Source organism: Vigna unguiculata, chromosome 11, assembly GCF_004118075.2.
Source record: "Vigna unguiculata cultivar IT97K-499-35 chromosome 11, ASM411807v1, whole genome shotgun sequence".
NCBI classification, from domain to species: Eukaryota; Viridiplantae; Streptophyta; class Magnoliopsida; order Fabales; family Fabaceae; genus Vigna; species Vigna unguiculata.
This window is the reverse complement of record NC_040289.1, coordinates 19,551,654-19,559,347: the sequence shown is the minus strand read 5'-3', so window position 1 is coordinate 19,559,347 and position 7,694 is coordinate 19,551,654.

Genomic DNA, 7,694 nt, shown 5'->3' with positions numbered 1-7,694 from the left:
CCAAGAAAGTGGACAAATAACCCTTGCCAACATCTTACGTGAGATGGAAGTGAGTAGGAGAGAAACTTTTGACCAATTGAGGGCGGATAGGACGCAAAGTGAGATCTTCCTACAAGAGCACATCCAAAGACTTGAGCTTAGGGAAGATGAGAGGAGAAGGAGGAGGTCCTTTTCCGAGGACTCTAGCCATGGTGGAAGAAGAAGAAGACACGGCTATGATGGTGGTGGAAGGCGCAATCAACTCCCACAAAGACAACCTCCACCAATCAAGATTCCAAAGTTCAAAGGGGAGAATGATCCAAACCTCTACATAGAGTGGGAGCAAAAAGTGGACCAAATCTTCAATATTCATTTAGTTAGTGATCAAGAACAAGTAGATTTAGTAGTTTTAGAATTTGAAGATTATGCCATGACATGGTGGCATCAATTGTGTATGGACAATATTAACCAAGAGCCACCCGCGGCCTCTTGGATGGACATTAAAACTTTGATGCGCGCTAGATTTGTTCCTTCCTACTATAGGAGGGAGACTCTTTTGAAGCTCCAAAGGCTTCAACAAGGGTCTATGTGTGTGAATGAATATTTTAAAATGATGGAGTCAATGCTTCTCAAAGTAGGACTCCAATTTGAAAGTGAAGAAGAAAAGGTAGCTAGATTTGTGAGTGGTCTTAGAAGAGAAGTTCAAGATGTAGTTGAGTTGTATGAGTATTCCACTCTTGACAAAATTTTACACTTGGCCTTAAAAGTTGAAAGTCAATTGAAAAAGAAACAAGAGGCCAAGAGGAATACTTCATACAATGAATACTACTCTAGAACTTGGAAAGGAAAAGAAAGAAAGGATGAGAAACCTCCTTCCAAAGACCACCCACCTAAGACCAATTTGTCTAGAACCTCCCATGAAAATGCAAACTCTTCTCAAAGTTCAAGAACTAGTTCCATCAAATGTTTTAAGTGTTTGGGCTATGGTCACATTGCTTCAAACTGCCCAACAAAAAGGAACATGATCTTGAACCCTAAAGGAGAGGTTGAAAGTGAACATTCTTCTCCCCCCCTCCCCTAAAGGTTATTCCTCCCACACTTCTTCGCAATCTTCAAGTGAGGATGAAATCAAACCTAATGAAGGAGGTTTGTTGGTGGTTAGGCGCATGCTAGGCCAAGTGCCTAAAGAATTTGAAAACCAAAGAGAAAATATTTTTCACTCAAGGTGCCAAATCAACAACAAAACTTGCTCCCTCATAATTGATAGTGGAAGTTGTGTTAATGTGGCTAGCACAAGGGTTGTGGACAAGCTTGGCTTGAAAACCATCCTTCATGCCAAGCCCTATAAGCTTTCTTGGCTTAGTGAGGAAGGTGAGATTAAAGTGGACAAACAAATCCTAATTAACTTCTCCATTGGAAACTACAAGGATGAGGTATTATGTGACTTAGTGCCCATGGAAGCAACCCACATTTTATTAGGAAGGCCATGGCAATTTGATAGGAAATCTTTTCATGATGGCCATGCCAACAAATTTACATTTAGCTTCCAAGGCAAAAACATCACATTACTACCTCTTTCACCAAGAGAAGTCAATGAGGACCAATTGTAAATGATAAAGAAAAGAAGAGAAGAGAAGGCGCAAAAAAAGGCGCAAGGGCATGGCAATGAGTCCAAGAAGAGCATGATCACCCTCAAAGGGGTGAAGAAGGTAATGCTTGCCCAAAAACCCATCTTCCTAGCTTATCCTAGTGAATCTTCCCCCTCCTTCCAAAACCCTCACTCTAGATGTCCCTTAGACTTGTCATTAGTCTTAGATGAGTTCAAAGATGTTTTTCAAGAACCTCCAAAGGGTCTCCCACCCCTAAGAGGTATAGAACACCAAATTAATTTCATACAAGGCTCATCTTTGCCTAATAGGCCAGCCTATAGGACTAGTCCCGAGGAGGCTAAGAAAATTCAAAAACAAGTGAATGAGTTGTTAGAAAAGGGGTGGGTGCAACATAGTATGAGTCCTTGTGCAATGCCCGTGATTCTTGTCCCCAAAAAGGATGGAACATGGAGAATGTGCATAGATTGTAGGGCTATCAACAACATAACCATCAAGTATAGGCATCCCATTCCTAGGTTAGATGATTTGATTGATTAGTTACATGGTGCAACCATATTTTCCAAAATAGACTTGAAGAGTGGGTACAATCAAATTAGAATCAAAGAAGGTGATGAATGGAAAACCTCTTTCAAGACTAAGTTTGGATTATATGAGTGGTTAGTCATGCCTTTTGGCTTGACCAATGCACCTAGTACATTCATGAGACTCATGCACCATGTTCTTAGAGAGTTCTTTGGGAAGTTTGTTGTGGTATACTTTGATGACATTCTCATTTATAGTATGTCTCAAGATGACCACTTGCATCATTTAAGGAGTGTGTTAGAAACCTTAAGGAAGGCATCCTTGTATGCTAACATGGAGAAATGTGTGTTTGGGATGGATCATGTGATCTTCCTAGGTTTCAAAATAAATCAACATGGGGTCCATGTGGACCAAGAAAAAGTGATGGCCATCAAGGATTGGCCTCCCCCAAAGAATGTAAATGAGCTTAGGTCTTTCCATGGGTTAGCTAGTTTCTATAGGAGGTTTGTGCCAAACTTTAGCACCATAGCTGCCCCTCTCAATGAATTGGTCAAGAAAGGTGTGGCCTATAAGTGGGGCAAAGATCAAGAAAAGGCTTTTGAAACTTTAAAACAAAAATTGATCAATGCACCACTCTTAGCCCTCCCTAACTTCTCCAAAACTTTTGAAATTGAGTGTGATGCATCCAATGTAGGCATTGGGGCCGTGCTTCTCCAAGAAGGGCACCCCATAGCTTATTTTAGTGAGAAACTCAAGGGGAGTCACATCAACTACTCCACCTATGACAAAGAGCTTTATGCTCTTGTGAGAACTTTGCAAACTTGGCAACACTATCTTCTTTCAAAGGAGTTTGTGATACATAGTGACCATGAGTCACTCAAATTTTTGAAAAGCCAAGGCAAGTTAAACAAGAGACATGCTAGGTGGGTAGAGTTCTTAGAACAATTCCCATATGTGATCAAACATAAGCAAGGAAAGGCTAACATTGTGGCGGATGCACTTTCAAGAAGGCATTCCCTCCTTTCCATTCTTGAAACTAAATTTCTTAGTTTTGATCATATTAAGGAATTGTATCCAAAGGATGTTGATTTCTCCCCCATTCTTAGTGAGTGCCACCAAGGGGCTTACAAAGACTTTTACCTTCTCAATCAATATCTTTTCAAAGGTAAGAGACTTTGCATTCCCCAAGGTTCCTTAAGAGCCTCACTCATTAGAGAGGCACATGAGGGAGGATTAATGGGGCATTTTGGGCCAAACAAGACTTTGGAAGTCTTGAAAGAACACTTCTATTGGCCTCACATGAGGAAGCATGTAGATAGGCATTGCAAAGGTTGCATAGCATGCATGAAAGCCAAGTCTAGAGTCCAACCCCATGGTCTTTACACCCCCTTGCCTATCCCTTCCAAGCCTTGGGTTGACATTTCTATGGATTTTGTCTTAGGTCTCCCAAGGACCAAAAAAGGTAGGGATTCCATTTTTGTAGTGGTGGATAGGTTCTCTAAGATGGCCCATTTCATTCCTTGCCATAAGATTGATGATGCAACTTATATTGCAAATCTTTTCTTCAAGGAAGTGGTAAGACTACATGGCCTACCTAGGTCTATTGTAAGTGATAGGGACTCCAAGTTCCTAAGCCATTTTTGGAGAACCTTGTGGGGTAAACTTGGCACCAAGCTTCTTTTCTCCACCACTTGTCATCCCCAAAGTGATGGCCAAACCGAGGTGGTTAATAGAACCCTAGGGCAAATGCTAAGATGTATGATAGTGCAAAACATTAGAGAGTGGGAGGAACTTCTTCTCCACATAGAGTTTGCCTACAATAGGGTTGTGCATTCCACTACTTCTCATTCCCCTTTTGAGGTTGTGTATGGGTTCAATCCCGTAACTCCCTTAGACCTCCTTCCCCTACCCACTCATGAGGCATGGACTTGCCAAGATGGTGAGACCAAAGCCAAGTACATCCAAGACTTGCATTCACAAGTTAAGGAAACCATTGAGAGGAGAGTTAAGAAACAACAAGAGGATGGTAATAAGGGAAGAAAGGAAGTCATCTTCCAAGAGGGAGATTGGGTTTGGCTTCACTTGAGAAAGGAGAGATTCCCTACTCAAAAGAAGTCTAAGCTCCTCCCTAGAGGGGATGGCCCCTTTCAAGTCATTAGGAGAATTAACAACAATGCTTATGAGTTAGACTTACCCCCAAGCTACAACATAAGTAACTCATTTAATGTTTGTGACCTTTCTCCTTTTGATGTAGGGTTTAAGAATTCGTGGTCGAATTCTCTCCAAGAAGGGGAGGATGATGAAGGCATAACCACCTCCTTAGAAGCTCCCTCAAGAAGGATCACTAGAAGCATGTATAGAGGGGAGTCTTCTATTCCATCACCTTTATCTTTGTTTTGCATTACTTTAGTTTGAATTCCCTAAGTTGGTTTCTAGTTGATTTATTTTGGTTGACTTGTTGACTTTGATCCAAAGTTGACCTTTGACCAAGATTAGATTAACTTAAACCAACATGCTAATCCTTGTTTGTCTTGTTTTGTAGGTAATTAAGAGAAAGTAGAGCATGGCTAGGTGGCACTTTGTGATTGGAGCACTTGGATGAAGTGGAAGAGAGAGGAAAGCAAAAAGCATAAAGCAAAAGCAAAAGTAGACATGTACCTTGTCTCCTTTTGCCTTTGTGGTTTATGCCTTAGAAGGTCACTTGGTCTCCTTCCTCTTTTGGCCTAGAATCCTCATGGGAATACCTCCACCAATCATTTCCCTTCACTTGGCCAAGACTCACTCTCACATTAGGTTTAGGGTTTGCTAGTTAATCCCTTTTCATGTTTTTGTATTTGCTAAAGGACTCCTATGAACTCCTATTTAAAGGGTGCTCCTTGTCTTGTAAAAGGGTTGATCATTTTGTTTCTAAACTATTGTGTTTCAACCTTTAAATTTTCGTGAGCTCTCCTTCCTAGAAGTGAACTCACCTTTGCCTTATCTTGCTTGCAAGTGGCGGCACCATCACTCATCTCTAGCGCTTGGTTGGCTTAGACCCCCCCTATGAGTGGCGTGCTTCTTCCATTCTTCATCTTCTATGCTTTCCATTTTTATTGTTTCTTCTTTCATTTTGCTCTTTAGTGTTGTTATTGCCGTGTGTGTTTAAGCTTGAATCCAACTCTCTTCTTCCTTTCATGAGCTTGAGAAATGAACCTTCACATCTAGATATCATGCTATCTTAATGTCTAGTGGGAATTTTCAAAAAGCTTTCTTAAACAACTTCACCATATTCATAACTCTAAAAGGGAATAAGATAATCCTTCATCAAATAATAAAAAGAACAAAGAAATTAATTGATCTAACCTTAGAATCCAATTAAGAAATTACAATGGAGTCAACCCAAGAAGTTTAGCAATCCATGGAATACAAAATAAAAAGAAGAATAAAGAGAAGAAAAGAGAGAGAAAGGAAACGAAATTAAGCACCCCTAGGGGTTCAAAAACTCCAAAGTCCTAAGCTTCTTCGTTTTTCTGCTTTCCCTTGGTCTCTTTATATAGGACATGGACTGGGCTTTTCGGTTTCTAAAACCTTTCAAATATCTTTTAAAATAAAGATAAAGATAAATATTCAAAGATATTTGGAGAGATCTAAACTATTTGACAAATATAGTTTGGTTAATAATTTATGATATAATTAAATAAATTAATTATTTAAAGATATCTAATAAATTATTAACAAATAATATTTGCATTAATTTTCTCAATAAGCCATTTTTAATCTTGTAGTCCAAATTTGTAGAGACATCCAAAAATATCAATATTTACAATTAAACCCCTCTCTTTTGACCAGTCTTTGACCAAAGTTGACTCTTTGACCAACTTTTGAATGCTTGACCAGATTTGACCCTTTGACTGTGCAATAACAGGATGACACGTGGCAGAGTGTTCTTTCTCCAAAATTAGGGTTTGCTCCTCCTTTGGCTGCTATGGTGGTGCGGAGCAGCTGCTGCAATGGTGGCGTGGTTGCAGGTGCATGATTGGTTCGGATCTGCGTTGATGTTGGCAAAGATGAAGACGCGATGATGGTGGAACGCAACTCCAATTTTGGCTCGCGTTTTTCAGTAGGGACTCATGGTGGTGATGGGAGATCTGATTCGTTGCGGCCGCTGCTCCGATCTGGTGCGCGATGGAGATGGTGATTCCATGGTGAATGAAGCTTTGCAGCTGTGAACAATGGTTCCGATGCAGGTGCAGACAGTGTGCGTTTGTCACACGCGTTAATGGTGGTCCGGTGGAAGGAGATGAATGCACTACTGCAGCTCCAGGCGAGGTTGAGCGTGAACTGTACAGGGATGATGGTGGGGTTACGGTGGCTAGTGCAGGAACGTGAATGGTGGCCGGCGTTGCAGTTGCGTGAGGTTCTGGTGCTGTTGCGATTGCTCCGGCGAGAGTGGCGGTGAACTTGTGCAGCGTTGAAGGTGCATGTCTGTTCCGGCGAGAGTGGCGGCTGACCTGATGGAGGCTGCTAGGGTTTCCAAGAAAAGAAGCTAGGGTTGAAGATGGTGACGTGGCACGCTCTGAGTGGTTCACATGCATGTGCAAGGATTAATGCCACATGGAATGTTTTAATTGGATAGATTTAAAAGTTGGGGATTGCCACATGGCATGATCTGAGTGAGTTGGGTTTAAGTGGTAGGAGGGGTGTAATTACACATATTAGGGGGTGTAGAATTGGTTTTTGGTGAGACCTATTTAGAAAGAGGGGAGTGTAGAAGTAAAAACTGGGGTGCAGAAATGTTTTTTCTAGAACTTGCTAATTTCAGCCTTATTTAAAGGTGTTCTGTAACTTCAATCAATTTATTTTCCCACCTTGAATGAGCTTAATCTTAACTTCAGCTGAATAACAAACGTTAAAATATCCAAAAATAATTAATGCAGCTAAAAATCACTTTTTAACACATTTTTATCACACAAGCTCAAACGTTAAAATATCCAAAAATAATTAATGCAGCTAAAAATCACTTTTTAACACATTTTTATCACACAAGCTCAAATAGCCTAATTATCAGAACTGTCAATTAAATCACTCTTTTAAGCATACAAATTCAATTAAATACCCATAATTAAACACTAAATGAGGGAAAAATATGCACTCATTAAAAGGTGATGAAGGATTGACCCCAACCAAGGATGGAGGCACATGCTTAAGAACACTAAGCATGTTTAGAAAGGAAGTTCACTAATCCTTCATCCCTTTCATTTGTGTTTGTTATTTTTGATTCCCTAAGTTGACTTAGTTGAATCAACTTTAGTTGACTTGTTGACCTTTGACTAGGTTTGACTTGTTGACTATAGTTGACTTGACTTAAGCCAACATGCTAATCTATGTTTATTTGCTTTGTAGGTTAATTAGGAGTAAGAAAGAAATGCTAGGTGGCGCATGGTGATTGGGGAGCATAAATGATGTGGATGAGAGAGTAAAGCAAAGGCATAAAGCATAAAGTAAAAGGCATAAAATAAGTGTACCTATGTACCTTTGGTCTCCTTTGTTTTTAGCACACTTTGGCCACTTTTTGGAGACATATGAGACACATTATTTGTCTCC